Below are 17,642 nucleotides of genomic sequence, written 5' to 3' on the forward strand. Positions count from 1 at the left end.
ATACTGTTATTCCTCACTGCCTGTGCTCCCCCACCCCCCGTACAGAACAGCTGTGGAGGAAATGACAATGTTAAGGAAAAACAGCAGTGTGGCTCAGCGGCTAACGGCTCCGCCACCTCTGGCCAAACCCGGGGAAGCCTGGTGGGGTGTGTGTGGTGCTGGACACCGACACGGCACACGCTGTGGACCGCGTTACCACACGGGACCCGCGGCCACCACCTCCGGCTGCAGCAGAGCAGGCTGGAATGAGGGGCAGGTCCCCTCAGTGGTGGGTGGAGCCCCCCACTAACTGCAGACGACCTTAAAGGCGTTGATGTCGTCCGCGTTGCTTTCTGAACACTCCTGCTTTTATTCGGGCTTTTCTCGAAGCATGAAACTGCTCAGTTTTATTCAAAAACAAAGATCCTGTAAGAGGGGAAACGCCCCACCGATGCACCAGTCATCCCTGACAACTGGGAGGCCAAGGCAGCACTGGGCTCCACGCCGCCCACACATTTCAATAACGACACTGATCTCCGCTGATCTCTCACGGCTCCACCGGCCACGTCAGCACACGCACACAGACCCACATCCATCGCCGCCGTTCCCAAAGCCGTACGGATGTCCGGGTTCACGGCGTCCCTTGCAGCTTATTCCCTAGTTCAGCGTTCCAGGCCTTCATTTCCGCCCAGAATCTGCTCCGGGGTGGGGGGGCAACTATCGTTCCAAACATAACAAACAAATCAGAAACGAGGCTCTGATAGCTCCCCCCAGCCCTTGCATGCAACATGCCTTCCCACACCAACCCCATCCACACTTGAGAAATGCCAGAAAAACACATTTATACACTTTGCAAAAACAATCGATGAGAGAAATGGCACTTTGAAACTTACGTGGCGGGATAACTCATCGTTTGTTACTCTATAGCAGGGCTCACCAGCTCTGCTCCTGCAGATCTACCACCCTGCAGATCTTAGTTGCAGCCCTAATTTAACACGGTTGATACAGATAATCAGGCCCTTCAGTAATATCTCAGTATTACAGTCAACTTAGCTTCTACATAGCTGGCTCCAATAAATTAGGGCTGCACCTAAGCTCTGCAGGGTGGGAGATCTCCAATAGCATGTCTGATAACCACTGCTCCATATGGTCCAACTGGGTCAGACATTTCAACTCCACTCACCACCCTTTGGCCAAACTTTTTTTTTTAATGTTGACCAAGATTAACATCGCTACACTGGCCACGCTAGTGCTAAAGATCATGGACACACACCAGACATGTGAGCCTGTGTCACATGACGCGGAATCATGCATGATATGAACCGGCAAAGCCCGAGGCCGCACAGGTTCGCCGGGGAGGGAGATGCGCCCGCAGCCGGCCGACCAGTGCCAGAAAAACACACTGATTGAGGAGGAAGCGGAATATCTGCTGTCATCTTGGAAACTGACAAGTCCCGGGATAAAAAGACGACTGCATCCTTCCTCCCTTGTCCTCTCCCTATTGCCCCCCCCCCCCCCCACGCCCCGTGTTTTTGTTTCCATGAATCGCCGGTCGCCAGCGCCCTATCTACCACACAGGACATCCTATGGAGGGAAACATGACACGAGTCGAGAAAGGAGCTTCCAGGAAAAGGGCCATCTTCAGGCATTGTCCATCCCAGAGGGCACGTTCACACTTCCGTCCGCGAACGGCGCCATGCTGACGTCACCTTTTGTTGCTCCGGGTATAGCCGCGATCTCAGGCTAACAAAAACAAACCATAAAGCTCTGTGTTTACGTCATGGCTTTCGGTAAATTTTGCCACACGCACATTGACTCGCTCGGCTGATAACCACCAGACAGGCAGATACAAGCTGTGTGATCAAAGGTACATTAGCATTAGCATCACTCACTCACTCTCTCTCGATATTTCTACTTCCGTTCATCAGAAGCAGCTGCTTTGCTATGGCAACGAATCACATGAGGCCAAGGTCTCTCCACTAAACTTCAGCTTTTCCCAATATGGGGATGTACTTTTAAGGCTGGTTACGAAGACGAAAATCAGCCAGAGGCTGGATTTCTGCCCGAAACGTGACAAATCCCGACTTCAGGAATCCCAGGCACCATCCCCGAAATTTTACGCCAGAATCTAAACGAACAGTGCTTCCATTTTTTTTTTTTAAATTGCAAACTCTGACTGTTAGACCCAGCTGAATGACAGGAGGACAACGTGAGATAAAAGACCCCCCCCCCCTCCTTGGGAAATGCACAGCAAAATACTTAGGCTTGGTCTGATCGACTGACTCCTCTCAGACTAGCGTGAGAACAAGTAAGAGGCCCCCTCATAATTGGCTGAAACAATCCCGACTGCAAGTTTGCGGACTGAGAATGGCCCGAGAGGAAGTTGGGCAATCTCCTAGGGAACAGGGATGGCGAGCTGCTCTACAGATGGAGCGATCCTGAAGTCGTAGTCTATAAGACAGGCACCATACCGCGGTAAGCATGGTCATCACCTTGGTTTGAGGCATGGAGCAAGTTTCCGTGCCAACTGGAGGTGACCCTCTGGAAGAACGAGCCTCACCCCAGAAGCAATTGAGGGAGACATGACCAGGTGGGTGCGGTGGGCCCTGGGCATCCCCCAGCCCCCCAGCTTTGAGCGGAGGGGGGCCTCGGGCCACCTGGGATCCTTCGCGCAGACTGCAGAAAACCACAAGAGCCGTTTGGTGAACGGGGGTCAGAGCTCTCATCGCTACAGGGATGCTACCGTTTTCTAAAACAGCTCTGCCATACGCTGACAGGGTGTTTGGTGGCTGATGTTACCACGGGATCCTCAGGGGAGGAGCAGAGGACCCGGCGATGGAGTCTGCGGGCACGGCGGGCACGGCGGGTGGCCAGCCTCGGGAATGGCACGCGGATGGCGAACTCGCTGCTCTCCCAACATCAGAGCTTAGCAGACCCCCCCCAACTAACCCCCGTACCCTCACTTGGCCGTCTGTCAAAGGTGAACGCCTTGCGTTTGCACAAACTTTTAATATCACGGAGTGTCTTAATGCCCAAAAAACTGGCTATTGGACGGGGCTGTCCTGACGCATAAAAATAAGACAGGGGGCGCCAGAGAGCACAGTGGGACTGCTAACAGGAAGTGCAACGACCTGGCGTTAGACACTTATCACAGCTTTGCTGGCTGCCTCCTGCAAATGTCCAGCCCATCTAAACAGGGGTGTCAAGCAACAGTCTCTCACACAACCCAGGAGAGAGGGAAACAAGGGGGGGGTGGAGGCCATATTGCGGTTGGCTGACGGGGTCGTAAAAATTATTTTTAAAAAGCTGCATTCGCTGTCAAGCTAAATCCCGCTAAGCAGATGCCAAGGCTCAGGATGAGTAACGTGCAGGGAGCAGGGGGTGAACACCAGGCAGCTGCACATGACCTCAGCGGCTGGAAAGGGCCCCGCGCTGACATAACGACAGGCGATCCCAGCGCAACGTTGCGTAACGTGGGCCCCCCGTCCACGCCTTTCTCATTTTACCACCTATTCTGGGCAGAAAGCGTCATTTTTCCCATTTCTTTGTGGGGGGGGTGGTGGTTTAGACTGCGACCCCCTTTGCTGCAATTAGACGGCACTTAGGAGAGACTCGTAGACTGACCCGCTGACGGACGTGGAAGCCGTTTTCCTGGTCGCCGGTCTTGGCCAGGGGGAGGAAGGGGTTTGGAATAAGAAAGTGGGCGTCTTCTCCAGAACTCCAGATACGGAGCGGGCCCAGAGAAGCCCCCGCGGTCGGTACCGGACCGGGCCGGCTGCTTGGCTGAACGGCTGGAAAGAAAACCGATTGAGCTCATCTTTGAGAAATGTTTTTGTGCACAAACACGCATACGAATGGAAAAGGGTGAGGAATACTACGTCAGCGATGACCAGACACTGATACAGAGCGGCTGAAGGCAGAGCGGCTGAATGCAGAGCGGCTGAAGGCAGAGCGGCTGAAGGCAGAGCGGCTGAAGGCAGGGCGGCTGAAGGCAGAGCGGCTGAAGGCAGAGCACTGTCACCTGCCTGCAGGCCACACTGAGGCATCGCCATGTAACCCTCACCGTGTCCCGCCCACCACGCACCGTGGCTCTCCGAACACCCTGATCACTTAATATGCACACTAAACTGTAAGAAACTGATCTTATCGCAACCGTGTTGAGGGACAGGCATTTGGGGTAGAAGAATGAATCAGGCTTTTCCAACAACCCCTCCCATATTGAAGACGACGCTTTTGTATCAACCCTAGACTGCAGCTCCACACCCAGGCAGGAAAAACTCCCCAGCATTTGTAAAACTAAATGATTCTGTCTCACCAAGAGTGTGATTTCAGTACGAGATGAACCACAAAAAAAAGTTTGCTGATGAGTGTTTAGGCGCTTGGGTGGGAGGCACCATGTGACCATGTGACAGGTGGTTTAACCGTGACGCAGTATCACTGCGGACGGCCAGGGAAAGTGAAAGCCCGGCATTATCACACGAGCCAACGAGGAGACCTCCTGCTTATATCCGACCATGAAAGGAAGGCATTCATCTGAAAACCTGCAGAGGTCGTGGGGGGCGGGCTGCCACTTTCCATCTCTTATCGCCACTTAAGCACTCGTCCACAAACAGAAGCCTATCAAATTTGCAGTCTTTAGGGGGGGGGGGGGGGGACAGCATTTTAAGCCCTTCCCAGCATCCACCTCTCGCCCCAGATGTGCCTCCGGTTCCCTGACCGATTAGCCAGCGACTCCAGGCTTCAATCTGCAACACTAACACTGAACGCCAGGCCAGACCACCGGCAGTGACTCTATTATGATTACTATTATAAACAAATTATTATTCTCCATACAGTGCCGCATGTGCTCAGTGCATTCCGGGGGCGGCCGGGACGCCCACTTTCTCAAGGAAAGATCTTTACAAATGTGAAACAAAAGACCCAGAAAGGGGCTCCTACAGTCCACATGCACCATTCATCACTCTGAACCTCTTTAGAGCCCAAACAACAGACTGTATGTGGCTGAGGAGCTCAGGAACACTGGAGCAGCTGTACAGGCAGGGAAAAAATTAAGAGACCACAGCGCATTTTTGTGTCGCTCATTTCTCAATTTATGGGTGTGGATCTGTGAATTATATATATTTCTGCAAACTGCAGCCTGTTCCTGTCCTGTGTTTCTCACAATGAAGGGCTTCTTCCTTGCTTTATGGGTCTTCAGTCCTGCTTCTAGGAGCCTGATATGAACCATCCTAGCAGTGCTCTTCACACCTGCACTTAATGTTTCCCATTCCTTTAGAAGGTCACTTCATGAGAAGTTGGTGGTCATCTCTGGCATTAGGAAGTCGCTTCTGCCCTCCACGTGGCTGGTCTCTAGTCGTTCCCCAGTGTCTCCTGCTTCACCTTATTCTTCTGTGCTACTGTCTCAGAAATTTTAAGCCTGCAAGCAACCTGCCTCACAGTGTAGCCTTCCACCAGCAAAGCCGGGGTTAAGCCAGGATTTAAAAATGCTGATTTCTTTAAGAATATGAAGCGGTTTCTTAATTTTTTCCATGGCTGTAATTTTTCTGTGATTTCTAACTATTCTCTGCTGTTTACCGAGACCTTGTCGCTTAAGCATCTCACGCTTCAATTAACCGACCGGCTTACAAGCAGAGAGTGGACACCGTAAGCAAAGTGAAACAGACCTGGAGAAGGCGTCCCGTCCGAGGGCAGCGTGAGAATCCCAGCGCGGTCCTCTTCCTGCGCTCAGTGCGCCCCCACTATGCTGACCTGCACGCACCCCCGTGGGACGGAGAGGGAGGAAGAGCGAACACCCCCGCGTCCCCTCGCTGGTGTCACCTCACCGGCTTCTCGTGAAGCAGGCGGGAGGACAGGCTGTCCTGCTTTACCTCAGGAAGCACAAGCGTGTGTGTGCGTGTGTGTGCGTGCTTTGGAAAACTTATCAGCAGGGCTGGAGAGCAGCTGGCGGTGGGGGGCTCGTTTAGGGAGGGTGGGGTGTCCGAAGGAGCACAATCCTCTAAGCACATTCAAGATGGGTGACATCTTGACTTAACAGCGCAGGGCCCACTGTCGCGGCACGTGGCGGGGTGTCACACACCGGACACAGGACGTCAAAGTCAATAAGACAAGAGGCTTTGTGGACACAGACTGTATGTCCTGAAGGGAACATGACACAGGTCTGGACAGCCAGTGCAGAGAGGGAGGAAGAGAGAGAGAGAGAGAGAGAGAGAGAGAGAGAGAAAAAAAAAGAGTAGTAAGTAAAAAAGGCACACACACTCACTCACGACACACACACTCACAGACACACACACTCACAGACACACACACACACAGGCAGACACACTCAGGCAGACACAGGCAAACACAGACACAGACAGCATTCACAGATCGTTGTGGGGACCTGAAAAATGGTCCCCACAATGTAATATAAACCTAATTCACACATACACACACCCTCTGCTGAACACCAAGCCCCCCACCAATATCTCTGAGAGGAACCTCAATAAGATAAACTTACAGCGTGTTTAATGTACCATACCAAGCAGAGGTTTTACAAGATTTTAATATCTGCTTTATATTTCCAGAGAGGATGATTTAAAACTATTTCAATACCTACCTACATTTTTCCCCTAAAGCAGAGACGGGATGACGTGGAATGATTAGCTTAAGCTACGGACGGCTGCTAATACTCGCCGAGGACGATTATTTAACTGAACAGCCCGGTGTTAGAATCCAACAGCGCAGCTCGAAGCAGCTGCTCCTCCGAATTACAGTCACTCCAAAATAAAACAAAACAGAGCAGTTATGACAAACCGCTGCGGACTTGTGGATGCAGACATGCCAGACGCTAATGGGGAAGGTCATTGGCTGCGACCGACGCGGGCACCATTAAGCCTGGAAGATGGGCACCGGTCGTCGCTGAAGGTGCACACTGGCCTGCACCGCGACTCTGCCGTTTTACGCGCAGGTTCAGAAAGGGGCGGCACTCGGCACAATAAAAAACACTCCGTCAGGAAATCCGCTAACATTTTTTTCACATTAATTTAGCAGGCATTTTAATCAAAGCGACGTGCGTTTTTGAGGGAGTGGATCCAACTGGGGGCCAAATGGTGAAACTAGGGGTGGGTCATCTTCCAAGTAAAAATCATATCGCAATCACGACCCATGAGCTGATTGTCATCCTTCTTCCCAATTTTGTAATGTTCTGTCAAACACATCTGAAGCCTATGCCTGCAGACTTATTCATTAGCGTCATTTAAAACACAATATTGCACTAAAAACACTGATTTCAAAATGGTCAAAATTCATGTTAAATATTAGACAAAGTTGCAATAAGCTGTCAATAAATGACACAGTCAAACCAGTGACATCAAGTGGTGTTTTCAAATATATCAGGCATAAAAGAGACCTTGTGATGTAAGAGACATGTGATATAATTTGGCCAATCAGCACAGCATCTAGGAGGAAGTAATTCTGCTGGTTTGTGGGCACAGCATGGACCCACGTTATTACAGGCCAACGAAGTTTTATGTAAGTTTGGGAACATAAACGATCATGATCTTTACAATTTGCATGAAAAGTAGATCGCGGACGACTTCAGGATCGATTACGATATAAAATCGTCAGATCGCCCACCTCTAGGTGAAACTATTCTGCTAAAATGTGGGATTTCAACCGACGACTTTCTGATCACTGGGTTCCAATATCCTGAGCCACACAACGGCCCCCGCCAACAGCAATGTGGGGCAAACAAAAAACACAACAGAACAAAGAGAAGGGCATGTGACTGCTCCCCAAGTTATAACCCAAACATTAGCTCACGTTTACGGGAAGCCGGCGGAGGAGTCTGAAGGGGGAGAGGCCCACACCTCTGGCGGATGAGCACAACGGGCATGGCCTGTTCCTACCCTAAGGCGGGTGCACCAACAGTACAACACAAGGGGATTAATTAGGGCTAAGTGCAGACAGCATGGGGAGAGGCCAACTTTTTGGGGAGAGAAAACTGCTCAATCAGGCAGCTGTATCTAACAGTAGTGCATTCTGGGAATTCAACATAAGCCAATCAGAACCCCCGCTCTCCCGACCAGTCGGAATATTATTAAAGTTTTGGAACAATAAACAAAATATGCAGGCAAATGCAAAAATATAAACAAATATACTTCAATGAGAGCCGCGTCTGATGCAAATGGGATCTGGGAGCTTTTTAATGAAGTCCTGCCTTCGCAAACGGGTCAATTTGTTAACTCGAGAGACACTGAAAAAGGCTACGGACACATTCGATTAACATTTGAACAGGCCGGCCTGCTGGACCGTGCAGACATTTGACTGATGGTTCTTTCAATGAGCACAGAAAAGGGCAAAATGAATCAAACGTTCATTACGGTCAAATATATCCGGCTGTTAAATCCTCTCAGTCAATGTAGTTTAGCTGCAGGTCTATTTCAGTCACTAAAACACTGATTCTTAGCCTTACAAGGCAAACGAGTATCCTCCTCACAGCACAAACGCTGCATTTCTGGTTAATTAACGGAAACACGCAGAATGTTCCATTAATGAAAGATGCATGAGGACTGTGACAGAGATCAGGATGACAGGAGACAAAAACGCCTTCTGTTCAAAATGTGAAACCGCGTGTAACCAAGAGGGATGTTAAAACGATGCAAAATCGTAAAATCTGACACTTTTCTGAAAACCTGAGTTGCCCACATCTGCAGCCAAAGGAAGCTGATGGAGGGGAAAAACACTTAAAAAGAATCACAAATTCTACATGTGCCGTTTAAGACTTCGTGTGAACGGCTGCCAAAATTACACCTCAAATTACCCGACAACTGTTGCTCCTAAGGCCAAGCCAAAGTCCCCGCCCCCCTCAGCCAGGGGACGCCACACCGTCTGCTTCGATTGGCTCAGTGGGTGTTTGGCACAATACCCTGACCACTGCCTGCTTGAGGGCGGGACTCTGTGAGCAACCCAGCCAATCACAACACCACACCACTCGGTTCCCTCTTCCACTGACTTTACACGCCAGTTTGAAATGATTCCAGGTTCACCTACAGTGGCCTGACATTTGTACTTTAAAAGAGCAGCACTGCGTAGAGACACTGCACTATATATACTCCTATCGTGTTTCATGTCTTTCCCCACAATGCATCACTGCCGTCGTTATTGCACAACACATGATTATGCTGCCTATGTGCATGTCTGTGCTTATTTAAAGACAGGGGAGTGTTGTATTCGCATGGTGCGGGGGGGGGTTTGACTGTATTTGAACTCTCGAGCCCCCCCCCCCACCATGAACCACGCAGGCTCTGGGAACACATTCCCACTGTGGGGGGCACTGAGGATTCTGATGAATCGATTTCATCCTTCCTTACATACTGTGAGCCCTGTGTTTGAGCCGAGGGGCCTGGCCCCTCCCACCAGACGACAGAGTCACCACAGTCGCAGCTCCAGCATCAGGACGCCATGACTGTGCGATAAACGACGGCTATGCCGCGTTTCCAAGACGAATGCCGAGTTCAAACGGCGAGGAGGGCAGGAAACAGCAGAAAAAAAAACATGAAAATAGAGCAAAGTCATTCAAGAAGGTCAGCGGTCATCTCTCTGCCGGAGTGTGAGTGACGGGGGAAGAGGACGCACTTTGACAAGGCATCACGGGCCGTTACCCTGGGCTACAGACCCAGGGCATCAGGATCACCGTCTTCCCCTTACGGTCGGGGAGGAAATTACTTAATTTAACTTCAAAGCGAATCATCTGTGCCGCGTATAACTTAGCAGGTCATCCGGCGGCTGGGTGTTTATGGCGCCGCTCCTTCACCTGGAGCCAATCCGCTTATCCGCTGATCCGATCACGGAAGCGGGCCAGGTTAAGCACCTCGCTCAGGTCTGGCAGCCCCGGCTCCACGGCCCGGCACGACTTCCTGTCCAACCACCCCCTCGTGTCGGCGCCGGTCCAAACAAACCCAGAAACCGGCCCAAACAAAGGAGCCTGTGTAGGAGGTTGGCGGAGCGAGAGGCGCAATGAGGCGGGAGGTGTGACGCTCGGAGCTGACGGGGGGAGGGCGGGGCCAGCAGGGGAGGCCAGTCATCAGCGGGCGTCATACATGGGCGGGGCCAGCAGGGGAGGCCCGTCATCAGCGGCCGTGTCATACATGGGCGGGGCCATCCCACCTCCATCACAGTGCGCAGCTGAGTCGCACCAAGGGGCAAACGAATGCACGGGGGGGGGGGGGCACAACACATCAGAGCTCCTTTCCCAGCAGCCTCGACACAATGCAGCCATTTGTCGACTTGCTGATGAAGGATGGGGGAGGGGGGAGCCATCGGTGAGAGGTACAAAGCAGCAGGTGGCGGCGGGACACACGGGGAAACCATCACCCCCCCCCCACACACTGCGACTGGGCTATCACACTGGAAGCAGGGGGCCCCACAGCTATAGAAGCTAAGGGGGGCTGATGTGTGGAGCGTAAGGGGGTGGGCCAGACCGACACAGGGTGGCACAGACTGGCACAGGGCAGACTGAGGGTGGCTGACTGGAGAGTGCCCAGCGACTCCCCTACCTCACCCCGCACAAAGAGCACGATAACCAGGGCCTTTTAGCTCAGGCAATTAACACCCAGCCAGATCCGGGCCTTCCAGCTGCTCGAACCCGAGCCAGCCGCCACAGATAAAGAGCCTCAGGAGTTAGACCTCTTATAGGGCTGAGGTCACCCGCAGTCCGCAACCCCATAATCCCTCTGTGGCAGCGGGCGCTCGGGAAACATGGGCTTCCGCCAGGGACGGCGGCATTCCAGAGAGCAGGAGGGTCGAAATGGAGAGACCGCGGCCCAGATTTCTACAGCTCCGACACGTAGAGAGAGCAGCATCTCTGGACGGAAAGCAAACAGCCGTCCCGTCCGGCTTACAGAGGGGCAACACCACAGCCAAAAGGCCCAGGAACCGCCTTCAAGACGTGGAACAAAAAACAGGCGAAAATCATCAAGGAAATATTGGAATAAACATCTAGATGAAAACCATTGTGGTTCGGCCTTACACACAGCCACCCCCCCGATCCTCCCCATATGGGGGGGAGGTGACCGCGAAAGCTGGAGGTATGCAGACAGGAATGGAGGACAGGGGCCTCCCTCCTTCAGGAGCAGATAAGATCCAGAGGCTGAGGGCTGGGAACGTGACCCAACAAGCACGCCGAGCCGGCGGCATGTGATCCACGGTGAGAGATGGGCTCGGAAAACACCCCCGGTCACTCTCCGGGGGGGAGGGGCAGCCGGCCCTGCATGACGCAAGCACGACCTCTCGGGACTCTCATGGAAATGGACTCATTTGCTTTTCCAGCCAGTCGGAGGCTTGCGGCACAACATTCACGGATACCCCCCCCCACCCCACCAATCCACCCCGGCTGCATTCAGACGTGCGGGGGCTCCCTGCCGAGGGGCTCGGCCCACAGTGCCAAAACGTCACCTGCCGGCCGTTTAATAGGCTATTGGGACACTAGATGCTATTTTTCCAGTCGAAAAAAAAACTGGCCATTTCATACTGGTGGGGAGAAATGGGGGCACCCCTGTAATTCTGAGCAGGAGGGGGACACAGCTCAGCCCCCCCCTAATGACTATGGATAGCTGGGCCCGTCTGGTAAAATGCTCACACCTTGCTCCTTTTCCAAGACACCGTAACGCCTCTGCACCCGTCTGAATGACACAGGTCCCACCGGACATTCCGGAGGACTGGGATACATTCATCACACGATCTGAGCCCCATAATGAAGGATCTAAACCTGAAATCCACCCGTGTTCCGCTGAGGGTTTCATTCCGAGACCATCCCTGACTTACATCACCACTCCGGCACGATCACAGAAACACACCCCCAGAAACTACTGCTAACTTGTGGTAGAAACACAGAGGCCTTAAATATGCTACAAGCTGTTAAACAGAGACGGCGCAGCACCACAAACCTAGGAGGGTTAGGGGGAGGTGGAAGCTGAAAACTCCCCCACGTTAGACATCGATGTCTGCAGCAATGTTTGATGTTCTGTCAGAGAGACGGCCTCCATTATCAGCGAGATCTGCAATCACGCTTCTCAGTCATAAATGGTGCAAAGTGCTCTGGCAGCCCCCCGATATATGAGGGTACTTTAACACCACCCCTGTCTACAGCACTGAACCGAACAACGGGTGTAAACATGAATGGTCACCAAGGTATGACTGTTGACTGTGTAACGAAGACCCAGACCTTGAGCATCGGCGCTCACGGGCACTGTAATCGGAGCTTTAAGAGGTCATCTTCAGCAACAACTTCCTTAGAGGATACATGTGACATTCCGGAAATTAAGGGAGGTGCATGCTTTTTAGTCTCCAATATGAAGCTGACTGTAGAGTGGTGTAAGCACCGGCTACGGGCAACTCGGGCCCCCTCAAGCGGGGGGCGTAGGCACACAGAGACCATGGCGGGGTCCCTGGAGTTCGACACGGTGACCGATCTCAAACAAAGGCACGTTAGGAAGGTCTGTATTGTTCTGGAATTATCACAGTTACAGAGGTACTGCTGGAAAGAGCCAGAATACAGGCAAGGGAAAGACCAGAGAAAGCCCGATTAAGCATTTATCCAAAAAAAGAATGAATAAATAAAAATGAAACAAATGTGCTGATGTGCAGGATCTTTAATCCGAGCGAAAGGGAACAGCTCCTTCATAACCCTCCTGACACTTTAGAGGCACATTGGTGAAAACCCAAACCCCAGAAACGTCAGCCAGGACTGTGTCTGTGTGCCTGGGTTAGCATCAGGATGCGATGCGTGGCTACCTGACTGCGATGCGCGGCTGCCTGTCTGCGATGCGCGGCTGCCTGTCTGCGATGCGCGGCTGCCTGTCTGCGATGCGCGGCTGCCTGTCTGCGATGCGCGGCTGCCTGACTGCGATGCGCGGCTGCCTGACTGCCTACCCTTCCTGCTGCGGATGGAGACTTAAAGCCAAGAGGTTCTGCCCACCCACATGCGCTGTGGCTTCGCCAAGGGTCCGTCAGCCCTGCTGACGCACATCTCTGGCGCCGAACGCGATCTCTGCCTCTTCGGGAAGTGGGATTACAACAGATGGCTGGAGACAAGTCAGGGGACCATTGAAATCGGGTCAGAAAAACAGCGGACAACCCGCAAGCTCAAGCTAGCCTTCTCGAGACCATCGGCCTTTAGGGCCGTTAAGGCGACGTATTCAGACTCGACTGGGAAATCCAGGAGCAAAAATGATTTTGCCAGTCAGGAAATTCCTCCTCGTCGTCCGTCAGTACGATTCCAACGGCAAGAGAACTGTCCATATGCGTGAATTTATCCGGCCTGCGTGCCGAGGCTCCCTCCTGTTAGCCAAGCGTATTATGTCATTCAAGACCTTGAAAGGAACATCTGGCATTCTTCAACATGACGCGATATCCCATGAGTAATAATCCAAGTATTGTGTAAAATACACAAAACACTGCTTTGATTCAGAGCAGAAATCGTGAAAGTGCACCATATTCTTCCTAGATAACTATTACGACTGAAAACTAACCACACACAAACCAACTCCGCTCCATGTTATAACTAGCAGGCAAACTTTAGTCACACAAAGGAGAATGCAAGGTGTCCATTACCAGTCACTGAATGGTTTCATTGAATTCCTCGTAGTAAAAATATGATCTCTATGAGACAGCAGAGGGAAGTGCGCAAATCGACTTACCTTCTGGAAGCTTCTCTTTCCACAGTCCGCCGCTAAAACTGCCTCACCTAAAACAAAAACAGAAATTATTCCATTTTTATCGTCCGCTAATAGCAGTTGAGTCAGAAGAACAAAAGCAAAACGCTGAACGGAACAACGGATGAGTGGACCGTGAAATAACTGGTTTTCAAAAGCGGTCAACTAACAATAAGAAAAAATACACACACACACACACACACACACATAGACACATACACACGCACACACATATATATATATATTATATATTGTTTTTTTTTTTTGCATTGAACGGCCCTCAAACTGGTCAACCGCAGCCAACAAACAACAGAGATGCTAATGTCAATGTCAATCAGTCATGATCTTCAGGGACACAAAAGATTCAGGAAATGACAGTGACGGCCATGTGTGGCTATACGAACCATCAAACTGCTCCGGTTCAAGGTTCAAGGAGTAACTCATTCAGGAGAGCGCTGACTGAACCCCCCCACCCCAAAAGGATGGAACTGAGGTTCCTGCACACTGTAAAATGTCACTGGTTGGGAGACTGGCTAAGGCAGACCAGTAAACTGCAATTGGTCAAGGTTTCCAACAGCAATACATTAGGTGTAGGATGACATCAGCGCCATAGCCATCTAAATCCCGAACGGTAAAGATCTTCTCTTTCAACAACACAAAAAAGGCAACTAAAGGCCATTGATCCATCTAATAATGGACATCCAAGTCTGCCAGGTGACCCAGGAATTAAACCAGATGGGCCAGGTCACCAACAGTCCTAACAAATAGTTCCAGAAGGTGGTGAGGTACCCAAACACATTGTGTGAGACTATAAGCATCTCTTGGTTTAAACATTACCTCATTGTTTACTCTGGTGATTCCTAAAAACAGCCAGAACTTCCCAGGGTTGACTGAGTATCCCACCCAAATGTGCATATCACCCTACAGGGACTGAGTCAGCAAATGACAGCAAGGCTGTTTTGATAACCCTGGCCCCGGCAGGCTATTCGTAAGAGTATAATTTGTTATCGACACAAAAGGATTATCTTTAAAAAAAATCTTCAGAGACGGGTGTCGCATTACGAATCTGGATTAACACAATGCATCATACCGTAATGGTACAGGACCCGCGAACCTGAATTAAAGGAACGAGGCTGAGAAAAAAGGCTGCTTTTTTTTTTAATCATGAAGAACAGCCGTATGCTGGGATCTGCTACGTGCCAAGTGTGAAATATGGCCGACCGCTAGTTTTAAACACAGTCTGGGTCCAGTCCCTGGGGAATCCGAGATGTTTAGAGACTCCGCGGAGTTGCTGAAGGCAAGCAGATGCATTCCAGGATCAAAAGGGGGGGCCCCAATTAATGGCCGAGGGGTTATGCAAGAGCAGCCATGGTGCAGATTGTGTCATGCGGCTGAGAAACCCTCAAACCGGTTTGAGGACTTGATTACTCAGACACCGCACAGATGAGTGGAGCGGGCGAGGCGGAAACCACTTCGACACCGGCTCAGCTCGCCACATCCGCCCGGATTACTGTGGCTGAATACGGGCACCAACCAGCTGGGGTACATGCAGAATGGCCAACAAAATCATGGTGCTCTATCGAAATTTTAATCAAGTGTACCAGCTAGGCTAATGGGGCAAGGTATTAGCTCCCTATGACCAGCCCAAAAGCTAAAAATGAACAAAAACAGGCAAACGACCTGTTAAACTAAGGAAAAAATGTTCCTTTCTAAAACATCCACCACTGAATGTTAACTTAAAAAAATATATATATATTATTATTATATATTATATATATAAACAGAGACCACATAAAAACGGGGCCCAATAAAGCAACAAATCTGATCATCTCTGGGTCACCAAAAAAAAATAAATTGCTTGCAGGAAATAGAAAAAATGTCTGTCTGTGCGGCCGCAGTCCTGCAGATTTCTGCCGACTCAGCTTTGAAAAAGTCACGGGCGAGTTACCGACGTCCGAGGCAGCTACACAAACGGGCGGCTGGCCGTGCTGGGACCCGCCCCTGGCGACTGGGGCGCGGACATCCCAAAAGCACCGACAAACCCGGGGGGGAAAGTCAATAAACAAAAAACGGTGCTGGAAAACCGTCCGGTCCTGTCTCAGTCCTGCCAGTCGAAAAATGTATAACAGATTAATGTCATTCACTGTCTCTTTTCACTAGTCTGCAATAGCCTGGCGTAGGGGAAAGGAAAAAAAAATAAAAATGAACGCATGTGTTTGGGGGGGGGGGATGCAAGGCGATACACACCCAAAAAAGAAAGAAAAGGAAAGAAACTACCGGGAAACTTCAGCCTGCAGCAAAAGCAGCGGCAGCTGTCACAGCATTTATTTTCCCTTAGCTAATGGTTCACCAAACCCATAAAACACTAAGATACTGTGAGCGGGAGGTATGGGGCGGCTCTGGGTGTGTAAATGAGGGCGGGGGAGTCCCCTGAGCACCGCGCTAATGCTAACGCTAACACGGCTAGCCGGGCTCGGCGTATTAGCCGGGCAGACATGACGGAGTGTGCCGACAGCATACTCTTAATTTCTACTAAATTAATACACAAATATGTAATTGGCATGCAGGTTCAGGGATCAACCTCCGCCGACACGATCGCACTTTGGCTCCGTGTGAAATAGAAATGACCAGGCATTTTTTTTAAATAAATCAGGGATGCACATAACTTGTACACAAGTACGCATTCACCTTTAAAAGCGATACGTGCGGCAATCGATGACAAGAAATTATGGCGCATTTTAACCTTTATGTGTTGATTCATACACATTCGTACTTTGCGGTATAAAGGATAAAATGCACGGTCATTTCCCGTCATAGCTCATGGGCACTTTGTTAATTGTACATGTTATCGATTGCTAGTTCTTTACTGTTTTTTCGTATATTTAATGTTACTGTAATGTTGCTGCTTTGTTAATTGTCTAGTCTGAGAAGACAGTCTAGCAAGAATTTCATTGCACTCTGTACACTGTACTTTGCATATATGACAATAAAAACTTTGAATCCTTGAATCCATCCATCCATTTTCTGAAACCGCTTATCCTGTTCAGGGTCATGGGGGGTCTGGAGCCTATCCCAGAGGCTAAAGGCGCAAGGTGGGGAACAACCCAGGATGAGGCCCCAACCCATCGCAGGACACACTCACACACCAGGTCACTCACACACCAGGTCACTCACACCTACGAGCAATTTGGTAACACCAAAAGCTCCGGCATGTTTTTGGACTGTGGAAGGAACCGGAGTACCCAGAGGAAACCCCATGATGACACGGGAGAACATGCAAACTCCACACACATGGAGCCACGGCGGAGACTCGCAGTCAGGGGAGTGAGGGGACAGCGCTAGTCACTGCACAACCATGCCGCGCTGTTACAACAATCGATTGCTGCACGTATCACTTTTAGAGGTGAATGAGTACTGCATGCCAGTTATGTGCATCCCTGGTAATAATTAGTGTTAACTGATGTCTGTGATGACCTTCTGTGCCATCAAAACTACGGAAGAGTCATCAAAACAGCTTCAAAGCTGAGATCGGTGATCGGACTGTGACCGTGTCACTACGGACTTTATCCGACAGACTCGGACTGCGAGTATTTTCTTCCCCACGGCTAATTAGCGGCCACCCCCCAGACAGGGGTCTGTGTGATATCGCCATCTGCTCGTTCCCCATCGCGGAATCGATGGCTGGCTTTTGAAATCGCCTTCATTACAGTAAAGCTTGGAGCATCCCGGCCAGCCGACCGTAAACACGAACGCTGCAACACTGTCTGATGTCTCCGTCTTCAGGGAGACCAAACACCTGCTCATTGCAGCAGGACTGGAAAAAGAAGTTCACAGCTCACAGATTCTAATTAAAGCACCAGGCAGATAACAGACAAGGCGTGACTGAAACTTTACAGTCGCACTGGTGTTACAGTATGGATTAAGCACTCATCCTAGCAAGACGTAACACAGAGACCTTCTCCTGCGCGTTAA

At 50.8% G+C, this 17,642-nt stretch overlaps 1 protein-coding gene across 3 annotated transcripts in view; it reads right to left on the minus strand.

The window, feature by feature from the left end:
* add3a (adducin 3 (gamma) a) overlaps positions 1–17,642 on the minus strand; it is a 66,566-nt gene that overhangs the window by 39,469 nt on the left and 9,455 nt on the right. For 2 of the 3 annotated variants that reach the window (XM_072703984.1, XM_072703983.1), the window contains exon 2: positions 13,656–13,702. The gene's annotated coding sequence lies outside the window, so the exon portion shown is untranslated. Of the gene's footprint in view, positions 1–5,642; positions 5,833–13,655; positions 13,703–17,642 lie in introns of those variants that run through there. The other variant, XM_072703985.1, reaches the window with a different exon arrangement.

This window comes from Paramormyrops kingsleyae, chromosome 20 (genome assembly GCF_048594095.1).
Source record: "Paramormyrops kingsleyae isolate MSU_618 chromosome 20, PKINGS_0.4, whole genome shotgun sequence".
NCBI classification, from domain to species: domain Eukaryota; kingdom Metazoa; phylum Chordata; class Actinopteri; order Osteoglossiformes; family Mormyridae; genus Paramormyrops; species Paramormyrops kingsleyae.